The 16,190-nt window shown below is 49.2% G+C and overlaps 1 protein-coding gene across 4 annotated transcripts in view; it reads left to right on the top strand.

Annotated features, from left to right (window-relative positions):
* The window catches only part of Trak1 (trafficking kinesin protein 1), a 179,326-nt gene that overhangs the window by 39,681 nt on the left and 123,455 nt on the right, over positions 1–16,190 (top strand). The window lies entirely within an intron of this gene.

Below are 16,190 nucleotides of genomic sequence, written 5' to 3' on the forward strand. Positions count from 1 at the left end.
AGACTCGGTTCCCAATATGGTGATGTGAGGAGTGGTAAGATGTTTAAGAGGTATGGCCTATGGAAGGTGTAAAGAGACCCTCGAGCTCCTTAGAGACCCACAAGGGGCTGCTCAATCTTGAACATGGAGCCTTGAGAACTGTGACCCACAGAAACCTCTTAATAAGCTGCCCAGCCTTGAGCGTTTCATTGTAGTCACCAAATATGGACACTCAGTCCACCGCCTGGGACTTCACACACCTCGCCCGCTTCCTGGTGGAAGAAATGTTCCATCGGAAACTTGGCCACTAATCCGTGTGTGCACCTGTCCGTAGAGACCCATCTCAGCCTCGGCTGCTGTTCCTCAGTCCCTCTCCACCTTGTTTTTGAGAAAAGATCTCTCATTGGTCAGGAGCTCATAAGTAGGCTGGACTGACTGGCCACTGAGCCAAGGGGACCCGCCATCCAGGATCTCCAGCTGCCACCATGCCTGGCTTTTCCCCGGGCCCAGGGTAACCTCTCTCCAGCCTTCTCAGTTACTATTTTTAAAATAACTAAATGACTTTCTGCTCTTTATTACCGCAGTACTTCTTTTTGGTGTAGTTGAACATGTTGGGACCGTTTTATGTGTGACAGGAATTTTATGTATTGTGGAAAGAGGAAATAGTGGGTCATTTTGTTTATTTGCACAGATACAGTCAGGTCAGCCAGAGGTGCATCATCCCCAGGTTTGAGATGAATTCTCACCGGGAATATCTCTGGACACTTGTTAACAATACATCAGTGGGGTGTGCCCAGAACTGGAGACACGGAGAACTTTCTTCTTGTACAGAAGGACGGACTTCTCCTTTTCTCCCTCCCCAGTCCCTTCCCACCTCTTCCTCCCCCTTCCCCCTCCTCTTCCTCCTCCTCCTCCTCTTCTTTTTTTTGGTGCCTGGTTCTATTTTGTAGACAAAGAGTCTTGTGACCACCCCAAGCACACAGGGAAACGGCCTAGAGTCCAGAGATACTTCCTGGAGATGGAATCGTGACATAAGACCTTGTAACTGGCTTCTTTCTTAGCATGATGTTCCCTAGGTTTGTCCATGTTGTAGTGTGTCTGAACCTTTCATTACAGAGGAACAGTCCATTGTGTGTAACACAACATCTTTTAACGGTTTCTCTTTTTTGTCTACTGTGCTGCCATGACCATTCAGAGACAAGTTATGTGTGGCACGTCTTCCTTCTTCTTGGAATGAAAGCATTTGAGGGGGGACTTCACCCTGATTAACCTTCTGAAGAACTACGGTGGTGTTTCCCGAATGGCGGGCCATGCCACTCACCTCTCTCATCCTCCCCAGCAGTGTGAGAGAGCTTATTCTGCCTGCTTCCCTGCCAACACTTGTTATTATCTGTCTCACTGCTTAGGCCATCCTTCAGGGTAAAGTGGTGTTTTAGGATTTGATTTTGGTTTTCCTGAGGGGTAAAGAGGCTGGACATCTATCCACCTACCTTTCTCTCTCTCCACATCTCCCTTTCCCCCTCTCTCTTCTTTACCTGGATGCTCCTGAGCCAGCCTCTCCAGGGCTGGGAATGCAGGAGAGCACCCACCCTATGGGCTTTGAGCATCTTTCTTAAGACTTTGGAATTTGGATAAGTAGCTTTCAACATATTCTTTTCTTTAGATTCTTAAATGTGAACACATTGCAATCTTTTCCCCTCTTACTGACTTTATATTGTATTGAATAAGAATTAGTTGATACCAGATTATATCACCTGGGAGACGATTAGAAATTACATTTGCTTATTTTATTAGTTTATTTTGTTTTTATTTTGGTTTTGTTTATGGTTTTTGTTTTTTGTTTTTTTTGTTTTGTTTTGAGACAGGATTTCTCTGTGTAGCTCTGGCTGTCCTGGAATGAACTCTGTAGATCTCACTGGCCTAGAACTCACCAAGTGGGTCAGGCTGACTGAGCACTGAGCCTCAGGAATCCTCCCATCTCCACTTCTTCCCCTCAGGACTGCCAAGTATGTGCCACCACCACACCCTTTTTAACATGGGTGTTCTCCATCCCCAGAATATGGTTTGGCTTTTTTTTAAAAAACATATTTATTTATTTATTTATTTATTTATTTATTTATTTATTTATTTATTTATTTATTTATTATATCTTAAGCTTTAAGTGTATGCTGTGTTAGGGTACCATATTGAATAGTTGAAATTTACATTCGTTTTTTTTTTTTTTGTTTTTTGGTTTTTTTTTTGAGGTACTAGGGATGTGACCCAGGGTCTCTCATATGTTAGGCAGGCACTCAGTCCTTAAGTCACATTTCTAGCCCTTAGATTCACAGCCCTGGTCAGGCAGTGATGGTGTACGCCTTTAGTCCCAGCAGAGACAATCAGATCTATGTGAGTTTGAGACCAGCCTGGTCTACAGAGTGAGTTCTAGGACAGCCAGAGCTACACAGAGAAACCATGTCTCAAAAAAAAAAAAAAAAAAAAAAAAATCACAGCCCTTGCTCCATACTCCCACACCCCCACACCCCTGCACCCCAACACCCCCACACCCCTGCCCAGTTGCCATCCTGGATGGAGCCATATCCCTTTTAATCCTTTTAACCACAGTCTTTCCATTTATAATACCAGCATTTTAAAAATAAAAGTCGTGTATGAGGCCAGAGTTAAGTACTGAAATTGCCTCTGTTGTAGGAGCCAGTTTCGTGTGGATTTGAACCAATCTGTAACCTGAGTCCCACACTGCTGCTATTAATAGAGCTCTGGGTCTGCTGAAGGGCACCTTCCGTCCACTGGGCCTGGCCAGGTCCTGCAGCACCTGGCAAGCCACACTCCTGTGGATGGAAATAGGACAGCGAGGCATGCCATCGCGTAGTAATCAAGAGCACACTAACCAACTGTCCCTGACGGTGAGAACACTGGGGTTCCCAGTGCTGCCTGGGATCTCAAGAGAAATCACATATTCCTTTGTAAACGTAACTGGACGTGTTTGTCTCAGAGATGACGGTGGATGGCGGTGCTTCCGGAGTGAATGCGTGAGGGGCAGTGTCCCAGACCGACTGTCTGCTGGCGTCTGTCTTCTGCCACATGCTCTCCTTCCCCTGTGGAGGGCGGACTGTGTCCACCCTTTGGCTTCTTTGCAGCTTGCTAGAGTGCAGGTTGAAGAACATGCTTAGCCCAGGCCAGCCACACCTGTGCCATGCTTGTGGCTTAGGCCATGGTGATGAGGCCAGGTGTGCTGAGGAAGCCCTCCACCCCAGGTGGGAAGGGGATGTGTGGAGATTCTCTCGCAGGTCTGTGGGTGATGTTGTATCTGCTTCCTTCCCACTCTGACCCAAGAAGAACCTGCTGCAAGGTGAACACTGACTGCTGTTTGCAGCCCAGTGGGAAGGGAGGGGTGGACTTGGGCTGGCTCCATTTGGGCAGACCATGTGTCTTCACTCCATAAAGTAACCTGTAACCTTGACGCTTCACTGAGTGACAAGCCACCTCACCCACAGCTAGGTGGTTTGTGTTCTTAAGTATGCAAATAAACCCAGAATAAAACCAGCCAAAAGAAAGGTTCATTTTACATGCCAATAAAACAGAACATGGTGTTCTATGAATTTCCTTTTAAGGCTGAGGTCCAGCTTCACCTACACGCCCCCCCCCCCCCACTCCAGCCTCCCTGGAGCCTCCTTTTGCCCCATTTTGGTTGTGAGGCCACCTTTGCTCTCTCTGGCTTGGCTTGTGTCTACCACAGTGGGCATTTGGTTGGAGAATTGGGTCAGTGTCCAGCTTTTGGGTCTCTGTCTTCATCTTGAAAGTGTAGGCCATGCGCTTGTCCCCTGGCTCTGTGAGAGGGGGTGGGGGTGTAGCTCATCGTACCACGCTTGTCTTTTGTTTTTAAATATTTATTTGTGTGTGTGTGTGTGTGTGTGTGAGAGAGAGAGAGAGAGAGAGAGAGACAGAGAGACAGAGAGACAGAGACAGAGACAGAGACAGAGAGAAAGCCCGGCATGCGCATGTAGTGCCGATAGAAGTCAGAAGAGGGCATCAGATCCTCTGGAACTGGAGCTACAGGCAGTTGTGAGCGGCCGTGTGGGTTCTGAGAATCAAACTCGGGTCCTCTGTAAGAACAGCAAGTGCTCTTAACCCCTGAGCCGTCTCTGAGTCCCCAAGTTTGTCTTTATTATGGTGCCTGAGAACAGGGCAGATACTGAGGCAGGAGACTCCTGGGTATGACCTTGCTTATTTAAAAAAAAATTACATGTACTTATATGTTTGTATGTTATGAATGTGTGTGATTGCATGTGTGCTGCGGTGCAAGTGTGGAGTCAGAGGGAACTTGGGGAGTTACTCTCCTCCCACCGTGGGGGGGGGGGCTCCGCGAGACTGAACCCCTGGAGATGGCCTCGTGGCAAATGACTTGACTGGCATCTTGCTGGCCCCTCCCAGTTGGGTCTTTTGTATTGCTCTCCCTTCCGCATGTCTGGGGAAGAGTCTGCCTTTCTGTGTGTCTGATGGTTGTGATTCCCTTCCCACCTGATAAGGATGAGTCAACTGTTCCAAAAAGACACAATTGTCTTTACGATTTCTGGTGGGCGGTCTTCATAGATTCAAGTAAAATCGTGGAGCAGCAGCCTGTTCCTGCCTGTTTGCATCAGTAGGACCTCAGGCTTCCAGAAAACCGTCTGGGTGGGATGGGGACGTGACAACTCACCGGCAGTCACCCACCTCAGAAAGCTTGGTGTTCTCTTGGAAAGGGTTGAGTGATTGCAGAGTTTCCCTCTCTATGATGGTAGGAACCTGGTGGGCAGGGTGCTGAGTGACGGGTTCTTACTCCAGTGTCAACATGGATTGCCACCTCCCTCCTCTGTGGAACTAGAGCGGTGATGGCCCCCTACGCCCATGCCATGGATTTGGGAGGAGAGATAATGTGGCCATCACATACACATACACACACACACACACACACACACACACACACACACACACACACACACATTTATAAGGAATATCTTTCTTGACAGTACTCTGTTCTAGGTGGTGTGGTGTGCAGGAGGTGGAGGCTACACAGTGAGTTGACAGCCAGCCTGTCCCTATCCCCTGATGAACCAACAGGATTCTGTTCTTAACCATCCCAAGAAACCAAGTCAATAAGAAAGATGCCCATAGAGGCTTTTGAAGAAACCCCATTGGCAGAGAACAGAGCCACCCTGCGAGGTGTTGTGTTTGCTGAGTGGATGGCTGTGTGCTGGAGGGGTTAACGTCTACGGAGAAAGGCAAAGAAGGGAAGTGGATGCTATGGTGGGGAAGGGTGAGCTGGTGAAACAGGGTTAGTCCAGGTTCAAGATGTGCCAGCCGGGTGAGATCCGAGAAGACCTGGAGTTCTTTTTTTTTTTTTTTTTTTTTTTTCAGGACAGGTTCTCTGTGTTACAGCTCTGGCTGTCCTGGAACTCACTCTGTAGACCAGGCTGGCCTCAAATTCACAGAGATCCACCTGCCTCTGCCTCCTGAGTTCTGGGATTAAAGGTGTGCAATACCACTGCCTGGCTGACCAGGAGTTCTTTAAGATTTATTTTTATGTATGTCTGTGCACACATATGCACACGTGAGTGCAGTGCCCTCAGAGGAGGGCATCAAATCCACTGGAGCTGGAGTTACAGGCAGGTGTGAGCTGTCTGATGTGGATACTGGGATCTGAACTCGGGTCCTTGGTGAAAGTAGTGAACTCTGGTAACCGTGGAGCCGCCTCTCCAGCCCTCTGGAAACATCACAACGTGAACATGGCCAAACCAGTGTCACATCTGCTTGTCAGTCCTTTGAGGATGACCTCATCAGCTTCATTTAAGGGCTGAATACTCTGATCTCAGTGGATTTCCGGACTTAGTGGGTGGACCCTGTGAAAACTGGAATGGTTACTTCAGGCTTGGAGGCCAACCTGGAGTTTATTAGATTTGTTAAACTCTTTATTATGGTATAATTTCAGTTTAATAGAAAATTCTCTGAGAAAGCACAGACAGTTCCCATGGACCCTTGACCCAGCCTCTCCTAATGTTAGCATCTAGTGTGACCATTGATCTCATTTGTGAGAGTGATCAATGTTCCTCTCGCACATGCACACTGGCTTCCGGCAGCCCTTTTGAAGACATCACGCTCACCTGGGTGCAGCGTGAATTGGAGCTGGGAGGAATCAGGCAGGAATGGGGAGCCGCAGTCCTATCGGGAGACTCAAGGACAGTTGGCTGTCTGGAGAACTCGGGGTCATGTGAACCCAGCGCCACTTGAACTTTATTTAGTGGACGATTGGCCTGAGATGCTTAATATAGACCTCCGTTATCGCGTAAGAATTCCACTCTGCCCCAGCGTGAGGACAAGGGAAGGGAGGAATGTGTGCCTTTGCTGGTTTGTGCTAAGTCATCTCACTTGTTTTCCATCTACTTTGTGAACCAGAAGATCAACAAAAATGCCAGTTTGTTAATTTTTGAATCAGGTGCGACCGGATGATCTATCTTTTCTGCTCTCCCCCACCCCATCCCCACCCATTCATCCATCTCATTACCCATTCACTTACCCACTGTGCTGGGTAGTTTTATGTCAGCTTGACACAAGCTAGAGTCCTCTGAGAGGAGGGAATCTCAACTGAGAAAATGCCTCCGTAAGATCGGCTACAGGCAAGACCGTAGGGCATTTTCTTGATTAGTGACTGATGGGGAAAGGCCCAGCCCACTGTGGGTGAAACCACCCCTGGACTGGTGGTCCTGGGTTCTGTAAGAAAGCAGGCTGAGCAAGCCATGGGGAGCAAGCCAGTAAGCAGTGTTCCTCTATGCCATATAATCTGTGGCTTCTGCATCAGCTCCTGCCTCCAGGTTCCTTCTGGGCATGAGTTTCTGTCCTGACTTCCTTCATTGATGAACAGTGATGTGCAAGTATAAGCCAAATAAATCCTTTCCTCCCCAAGTTGCTTTGGTCATGGTGTTTCATTACAGCAGCAATAACCCTAACTAAGATACCCACCCCATCCATCCATCCATCCATCCATCCATCCATCCATCCATCCATCCATCCATCCACCCACCCACCTGCCCACCCATCCATCCTTCCATCCATCCATCCATCCATCCATCCACCCACCCACCTGCCCATCCATCCATCCATCCATCCATACATCCATACATCCATCCATCCATCCATCCATCCACCCACCCACCTGCCCATCCATCCATCCATCCATCCATCCACCCACCCACCTGCCCACCCATCCATCCATCCATCCATCCATCCATCCATCCACCCACCCGCCTGCCCACCCATCCACCCATCCATCCATCCATCCATCCATCCATCCGCCCGCCCGCCCGCCCGCCCGCCCGCCCGCCCGCCCGCCCATCCATCCATCCATCCATCCATCCATCCATCCATCCATCCATCCACCCACCCACCCACCCACCCATCCATCCATCCATCCATCCATCCATCCATCCAACACTTTACCCCATTGTAGCTTGATTTTTTCGCCTCGCCCACAGTCAGGACAAATCTCTGTCACCCGCCAGTCCCACAGCCGCTCAGACCCAACCAAGTAAACACAGAGACTTATTTTGCTTACAAACTGCATGGCCGTGGCAGGCTTCCTGCTAACTGTCCTTATCTTGCTAACTGTGCTTTTCTCTTAAATTGATCCATTTCCATACATCTATACCTTGCCATGTGGCTGGTGGCTTACTGGCGTCTTCACATGCTGCTGGTCATGGCGGCGGCTGCAGCGTCTCCTTCTGCCTTTCTGTCCTTTTTTTTCTCCTCTCTGTTAGTCCCACCTATCTTTCCTGCCTAGCCACGGCCGATCAGGTTTTATTTATTAACCAATCAGAGCAACTTGACATACAGACCATCCCCCAGCACAGCCAAGTGCAGACCATCTCAAACACCTGCACTCAGGCCCATGGTCCTAATCATCCTCTATACGGACCTGCTGGGTAACGCCACAAAGAACCCAAGAAGGGCTCCCACAGGACATACAGAACATCCCACAGCACCCCATCCACCCTCCCATCCTCAGTTCCCAGTTTCTATCTCCCTGCCGGTTTGTTGATTTTCCCAGTGATGTTTTCTCTTGGAAATGGTTCAATCACTCCGGAAAGGGCTTATTTTCATCCAAATGATGAGGGAACTCCCACCCTTGCAGGACTCTGTGACTCCATCCTTCCAGAATGCAGCTCTTTGTGTTAACGTGTGAGACAGCTGCTCCTGGCTGGGCCTGCAGAAGTCAGGAGAGGGTCCCTGCTCATGGGTGTGGCAGTCACCCTGCGGCACCCAGCTGTTAGGATGTCTGTCTACCTGGTAGAAAGACTTTCTGGAGGCAGCAGAAGATGCTGTCGTTCATTCTTACAGAAGTCTCCTGTTCTCTTGTTCACTACTGGCGTGACAGAGACACCAGTGCTGTGCTCCCGGCTTTGGACTCCATTGGCTGAGGATAGATTGACTTAATATTTTGAGGTAAGGTGGCTCAGTCTATGCAGTGCTTGCTTGAGCACTTGGGTCCTTTCCCAGCATCCACATGAAAGGCCAGGCACAATGACACACACTCATAATCCCAGCACCGGGATGTGTGTGTGTGTGTGTGTGTGTGTGTGTAGACCAGAGGGAGCTGCTGGCCAGCCAGTCTGGCCTAATCAGTAAGCCCAGACCCCAGAGAGAGACCTTGTCTCAAAAAACAAGGTGGAGAGCATGGAAAAAAAGCATCTGATGTTGACCTCTGGCCTCCACATGTACACCCACACCATGCATTCACAGGAACACACACACACACACACACACACACACACACACACACACACAGCACATTTTTTTTTCTACCAGAGTCAACTTGAAGGAAAATAAAGTTTCTGCTCACCCGTTAGAACAACAACAAAAGTCTAGTTGTATATTTGGCATGGTTCTTTGTTCACGTATATTGTGTGACACTGCTGTACCTCAGAGGACACTTGACTTTTGAGGAATGGCCCTCTCAGGCTTGTTTACGATGGTGTCACCAACCATATACCCTAGTTAGTTATGAAACATGGGTTGTGTCCATGTTGTCCATGTGTTAGCATTTAGGCATCTGTGCAGGCTGCCCTTAGGGTCCTGACAGGATAGACCTCAGCTGCAGCCACTAAGAGCACTTCCTGTACTTATTTGCTACGTTTCCTTATAAAAGACAGTCCTTACCCACCTCCCATCTTCTTTTTCCCTTCCTCGTCCCCAGGGACCAGTCCCTGCCCCCCTTTTTCCCCCTTTCCCCTCAATAAACCTCCTACATGGGCCCTGTTGTATGGTGTGCCTCCTTCCTGCCATTTTTAAAATACAACACCATGCAGCTTTAAATAAGGTATTTTGCAGTTGAGAAAGTACAGTCCAATTCCAGGTCTTTAACAAATACTGCCCAGTCTGCTGCAAAATGTCATTTTTCTTAATGAAGGGTTTGCTTTACGGGAACGCAGTGCCTGGAAGTCCCTTGTCCCTCGCACCTTGTCCTGGACATGTGTCCTTCAAACTCTGCAGCTGGAGATAGGAGTGTGCTACAAGGGGGTGTGCAGTGCACTTTCACCTCTGGACTCGTAACACTTGTAACCACCTTGGGAGATGACTGACGTTGTTCCTCGATTGACAGAGTGAGTGTGGAGACAGGGTCTCACGGTGTCAGCCAGGCTGGCCTCAAACTCAGATCCTCCTGCCTCAGCACCCCAGGTGCTGAGACTCCAGGTGTGCACCACCATGCCCAACTTCCCTGGTTTTTAGAGCTGGAAGATACATTTTATAATTAAGAAACTCATCCAATCAACCAAGGCCACACTGGTGGTGAGTAGCGAAGTCATACTTGAGGCAGGGTTCTCCAGTGACCAGGGCTCAGCAAATTGACCCTTGGCCCAGATCCATGCCACCCTCTGTTGTACCTAAAGCTTACGGGGACACGCCCATGCCCTCTGCTGTGCCTGTCAGTGGCTGACCAGACCTGCTGCCCACCTGAGCGTCTGCCTTCCAAAGGGCTTTGGGAAGCAGCAAACCACTGTTTTTAGCAGCCAGGTTTGGGGGTCCCAGGGCCTCAGGAATGCTCCCTCTGGAGGGGCAGGGAGTGTTAGGTGGCAAAAATGTGGATCTTCTCACAGACAAGCTCATGAAGCAGATGTTTGGACTTGCTGGGTTGCCCAGGTGAGGGCTCTAGAATGTTCCTAACTGGAGTCTGAAGAGCTGAGTTCTGATTCCAGACCCATAGGCACAGAGGAGCATTGCCTGATGATGAGCTCATCCCGGGAAACAGGACCTGGCAAACGCTCCGGCAGCTTGGGGACACTTCCTAAAAAAGCAGAGCTGCAGTGTCCGAATTAGACTTCCGGAAACGAAAGACTTTTCTGACAATGGTCTGAGATGCCTTAGGAGAGCACTAAGGTGTGTCTCCAGGGTTAGGTGCTGTGTGTTTCTGTATTTGATTCTGGTCTGGATGCGGAGGTGACAGAGGAGATCTTAAAGGCTGCGTCTTCCCACAGCCCTGTTCGCTCTGAGCATTTCTGGCCCCTGGGCTTTGTCATGTCAGAGCCCAGGCTTTCCTGTAACTCACTGAGCATCTCTCTGTGGGTTTTGTCTCTGGGCATTTCCAGCATTTCCACGGTGGGTTATTTGCCTACCTGGTAAAGGCCAAGGTCTTTTTAACAGTGGATTAGAGGCCCTGGCACCTTGGGGTGGATCATAAAGTAGGAGCTGTGCCTTTAAGAGGTGGCCAGCCTGCTGGGATCAAAGTGCTGCCCCTCCCTGGTGTCAGAAACCATCTGCATTTTTACATTTTTTTAATTTTTATTTATTTATTTATTTTTGTTTTGTTTTTCGAGACAGGGTTTCTCTGTGTAACAGCCCAGACTGTTCTGGAACTCACTTTGTAGACCAGGCTGGCCTTGAATTCACAGAGATCCGCCTGGCTCTGCCTCCCGAGTGCTGGGATTAAAGGCGTGTACCACCACACCCGGCTTCTTCATTTTTTAGGTATTTGCTTACTCCTGCCCACAACACACCTCCTGCCCCTCCCTCCAATTAATGCCCTCTGCTGAAAAAAATAGAAAAAAGAAAAATCTGACTGTTTATAAAGAATACATTTACATTGTATATACACACCCAGCTTGTAAATGTCTGTATAATATGTACATTTAGGTAGTGTGCATATGTGGGTGCTATATGAACAGTAAGTATATTCACAGAGTGTACCCATGAGTTCAGCATTGGCTCTTTGCCTCTACTGAGCTCAGGATTATTCTTCGAAGCTTATTTCCTGTAAAAACCCTCCTAGTGAGGGTTCACATGATATCAGGTGTACAAGAGTCTGGGCTGGTAATCATCACTACTTTGATGATTAAGTTGGTCTCCTGCTGTTTATGGTTTCAGGGTGACATTTTAATTTTGAGATTATATAAAACATTAATGTGGTCCAAAGTCCAAAGTGTAGCAAAAGGTCCCCAGAGGTGACTTCACACCCTCTCAGTTCCTTGGCCCCGATGCCGCCCAGTGGTTAGTTCTTTGTTGCTTACATGCTAGCGTTTTTATTTTTCTTGCACAGAGGACAATTTGCAGGAGTCAGTTCTCTCCTTCTGCCGTGTGGCTCCTGGGGCTCACACTCAGGTCCTCAGGCAGCGAGCGAGCACCCTTGCATGCTGAACCCTCTCTCTGGCCCCAGTGGCCATCTTTTCATACCTTCATTATGAACTTAGCAACAGATCCCAGGGACTTTTGCATAATCAGTTAAAGTGATCAGAGGGGAAAATAGGACAAAGTCCCCAGCAGAGGATTTTTTAGATTTATTTATTTTATGTGTGGGAATGTTTTGGCTGCTGTGTGTGGGTATACCATACTGTGCAGTACCCACAGCGGCCAGAAGAGGGCCTCAGATCTCCTGGGACTGGAATTACATGTGTATATGAATTGCCCTGTGGGTGCTGGGAATCGAACCTGGGCCCTCTGCTAGAGCAGTAAGTGCTCTTAACCTCTGGGCCATCTCTCCAGCCCTTAAACAGGTTCTTTGAAAAGGATCTTCAATGGTTTTCAGTATTGTGCTCTTTTAATCTATGACATAGCGAGTAGTGTGGGCTGAGGTTAAGAATATTTTCTTTTTTCTTTTTTTGTTTTTTGGTTTTTTTTTTTTTTTTTTTTTTTTTTGGAGCTGAGGACCGAACCCAGGGCCTTGTGCTTGCTAGGCAAGTGCTCTACCACTGAGCTAAATCCCCAACCCCTAAGAATATTTTTTTTTTTTTATTTTATCGTATCTCATTCTGCTTCTGAGGGTCTTGCTTAGGCCATATGTGTGGAATTTTGTTTTCTTTCCAGTCTTCTACCTGGCTATTGTTCATGAATGCAAGGATGCGGATTTAGGGACTTGCAGCAACCGGGCCTTTGCCACAGAACTAGCTGTCCGTTCTCTTCCCGCGTTTCCAGGCCCGTGACTGAATCTGTGGGAAGTCACCTTTGCTTCTTCTCCTTCTCTACTTTTTATTTATTTGTTTAGTTTGCTTCTTCTCCTTCTTTGCTCTTTATTTATTTGTTTAGTTTTAGTTTTTGAGACATGGTCTCATGTGGCCCAGGTGCTCACGCTTTAGCTGAGGATGACCTTGAACTCCTGATCTTTCTGCCCCCCACCTCCATAGTGCTGGTGTGAGCCACTGAGTCCAGTTTTTCCAGTGCCGGGCATGTTCGTTGTGCGGTCCACGCTGTTTCCACCTCTTCCCTGTTTGCAGCTGCTTCTTTCAGTGGGAAAGGCCAGCTGGCGCCTTCTCCTGGGGACAGGCTGAGCCCGAGCGCGCTGTTCCTCCTCAGCTCCTGGAAGCTCTGGCCATGGCCTCTGTTTCCTGGGTGTTTCTTTCTGTTCAGGCGCTCTGGGCTTCTGCTGAGCATTCCCTGGTATCCACCACTTTGGAGTCGTCCTGAGGTCTGCTTTAGATTATTTGCTGAAAGTGGCTGTAAAACCCTAAGCTCCTGGCTCACATTCCTCCCAGACACCTTTGATGGGAGTCCTCGAGAACCTTCCTCCTTTGCCATCAGATTGGATCAAGTCTAGAATCCGTTCCTTTGGTCCTTGGAAGACCCGCTGGCTCCCCTGGGGTCCATTTAGAGCCAATAGATCAGGAGGATGACTCCCCCCTCCCTGCAGGGTACCTATGCAGGAAGCACTCACAGGGAATCTTTGTGCGGTGCTTTGCCTATAAAATCAGTGAGGTAACGGGACTGTGTGCTGAATGGTGAGGCATATTTTACTGGAAGTATATGCTCTCTGTGGGTAGGTGGTGTAGCCACGCTGGGTTGCTCCCTCTCACTGTATCCGACACTGAAGTCATAACGGAGGGCAACTTGTGTTTCCATGGCTGCGAAGTCTGTTTTGGAAAACACCAGGCTGGGATTTCACTGTAGTTCAGGCACGTTGAGGACCAACATGCAAATGGAATATGAGTTTTAAAACAAACTCACGGTCCTTTTGGGTACCTGTGTGGGAAGCCCTCCCTCCCTCCCCTGTTTTCAAGCCCTAAGTTGTGTGGATTCATGTCAGGAGTTGACTGATGGCTCTTGCCTGATGTCATTCAAGCCTGTCACTCAGGAAGCCCCTCAGACATTTCCTGCTGTGACCGATGACATGGTGACAGTGTGTGCACCGTTGATTGCTGGGATTATAATTGACCTGTCACACCGTGGTAAGGACAGGGAGGCTGGGTGGCTTTTCTTTAGTAGGGGCAGGCATAAAGGGTGAATCATTGAATGTCCCAGCACATTGAGTTTTACTATGTTCCAGGCACCGAGGGCCCAATGGTGACCTAAACAGGCAGAAGTGAGTCTTTAAAAACCCACTCTTAGCCATCTAGTGCAGAGCTCTGAAGTCTATGTATTCCCTAATTGTAGGAAAATACCTATTGAAATACCGTGATCTGTTTTTCCCTCAGGCTAGCCTCTCCTTTGTGGGGAAACCACAGAGCTGTCATTTATGGAACACCTACTGTATACTTACCTCATTTATTCCTTGTAGCATCCCCTACTGTTTTATACCATTATTGCCCTTCACTCTTTTGGGAGGAGCTAAGGTTGCAGGGTTCCTAGGTTTTCCTGGGGGTGTCATAGTGCTCAGTAGTGAGTGGAGGCGCCTTAGGAAATGCATGTGTGGTCTTGTGCATGTGGTGAGGAGCCTCGCTCACATCCAGGCTGTTGAAAAGGTGTGGGTGGGGTAGATGTGTAAGGTGACTCAGCCCTGAGAGGTGAGGGCCAGATTGTGGAGTTGGAAGCTGACCAAGGACCTAATAAGGAGGGGTCATGGAGGGCTGCTGGGTGGGGCTCTGTGGGTGGGGATGGCTGTGATGCAATTCTGGGCAGACACATGAGCTGTGCCGTTCTAGGTCTTACTTACTAAAAGTTCTTTGAGAATGTCATGCAACCTCTGTGCTCTTTTTTTTTTTTTTTTTTTCCGAGACAGGGTTTCTCTATGTAACTTTGCGCCTTTCTTGGAACTCACTTGGTAGCCCAGGCTGGCCTCGAACTCACAGAGATCCGCCTGAGAGTGCTGGGATTAAAGGCATGCGCCACCACCACCCAGTTCCCTCTGTGATCTTATTCACCCCTCCCCCACCTCTTCCCAGATCCATCGCCCCTTCCTAGCCCACCCCACCAACTTTGTGTTCTTTTTAAACCTTCAAGATTCCTTTCTCCTGCCCAACCAACTGAGATGTGTGGTCTCCCACTGCCTGTACCCGGGGCTGCTCGAGAGAGAACTTCTCCTCCCAACAGCTAACAGTGGCCAGTAGCTCCATGGCTAGGGGTGGGATTCTCGGCCCAGCTCCCCTCTCCATGCTGGGGTGTTGTCTGGCTCGACATGCACAAGTGTTGTGCATGCTGTTGCAGCCTCTGTGAGTTCATGCACACCTGCCTGCTATAACCAGGTATTCATTCACTTGCAGTCATCACTGCCTTTGTCCATTGCACGCTTCCAGCCCCTCTGCTGCAGTGATCCCTGAACCTCGGTGTGTGTGTGTGTGTGTGTGTGTGTGTGTGTGTGTGTGTGTGTGTGTGTGTTCTCTTTGGGCTGAGCATGCCGAGCTCTCTTATTCTCTGGGTAGCTGTGTCTCGCCAGGTTAACTGCTGTCTGCTGCAAATAGAAGCTTCTCAGGTGAGGTTGAGAGCCACACTGATGTGACAGGTCCCCATGGAGAGCTTGTCATCTCCTTCTAACTTAGACACGGGGCGCCCTGTGCTGGGGTGCCCTGTGCTGGGGTGCCCTGTGCTGGGGTGCCCTGTGCTGGGGCGTCCTGTGCTGGGGTGCCCTGTGCTGGGGTGCCCTGTGCTGGGGCGTCCTGTGCTGGGGCGTCCTGTGCTGGGGCGTCCTGTGCTGGGGCGTCCTGTGCTGGGGCGTCCTGTGGTGTGAAAAGATCATAATTTGAACACACTTGTCTTGAGTCACCGTATGCACTTGAGAAAGCTGTTTTCCATGCATGGTTGTTCCTTATGTTGTTCCAGCATGTTCTAAAAAATTCAAATCTGTACATAGTAAGCGGGAAATGGGGAACTTTGTCAATGTTCCCTAGATACGCCACAGGCTGTGCTTTTAATAGAGATTAAAAAATTATTTCCTATATGTGTGTGTGAGTTTGCATGTGCGTGTGCGTGTGTGTGTGTGTGTGTGTGTGTGTGTGTCTGTGTCTGTGTCTGTGTGTGTCTGTGTGTCTGTGTCTGTGTGTGTGCATAGCACTCGTATGGAACACTCAGGACAACTTACACTGTGTAGGTTCAAGAGACTAAACCCAGGTCTTCACTTGCCAGCAAGTCCCGGCTGAGCCCTTCTGCCGTCCTGGGCTTCTGCCGTCCAGTTTCTTGTGGACAAATGACTTCCAGTCTATTTCCCCAGCAGTCACTGGGAAAAGAGTGGGCATGCCATCCTCCAGCTGCTATGATTTTAGGGTTGGCAGTGCCCCCACCTGGCAGAACCCAGTCATGACATGATGCATGCTCCAGTATGCCCTCTTTGTTGGTGGGCCCTCGTGAGGTTTTTTTTGAGAGTTGTGAGTACATTAAAGGCTGCGTCATGGACAGAGCTTCTCCGGTCCTCTCCCCCGCTCATCTCATGCCCCTGTGGAGTTCCTGTAATTCTTTCATCCCGGGATTTGAGGCTCAGCAGCCATTGTTCTTGGTTGGGTGAGGTTGATGACTAACTCAGGCCTGTTCTAGGAGGGCAGGTGTGACCC

This window comes from Peromyscus maniculatus, chromosome 7 (genome assembly GCF_049852395.1).
Source record: "Peromyscus maniculatus bairdii isolate BWxNUB_F1_BW_parent chromosome 7, HU_Pman_BW_mat_3.1, whole genome shotgun sequence".
Classification (NCBI taxonomy): Eukaryota; Metazoa; Chordata; class Mammalia; order Rodentia; family Cricetidae; genus Peromyscus; species Peromyscus maniculatus.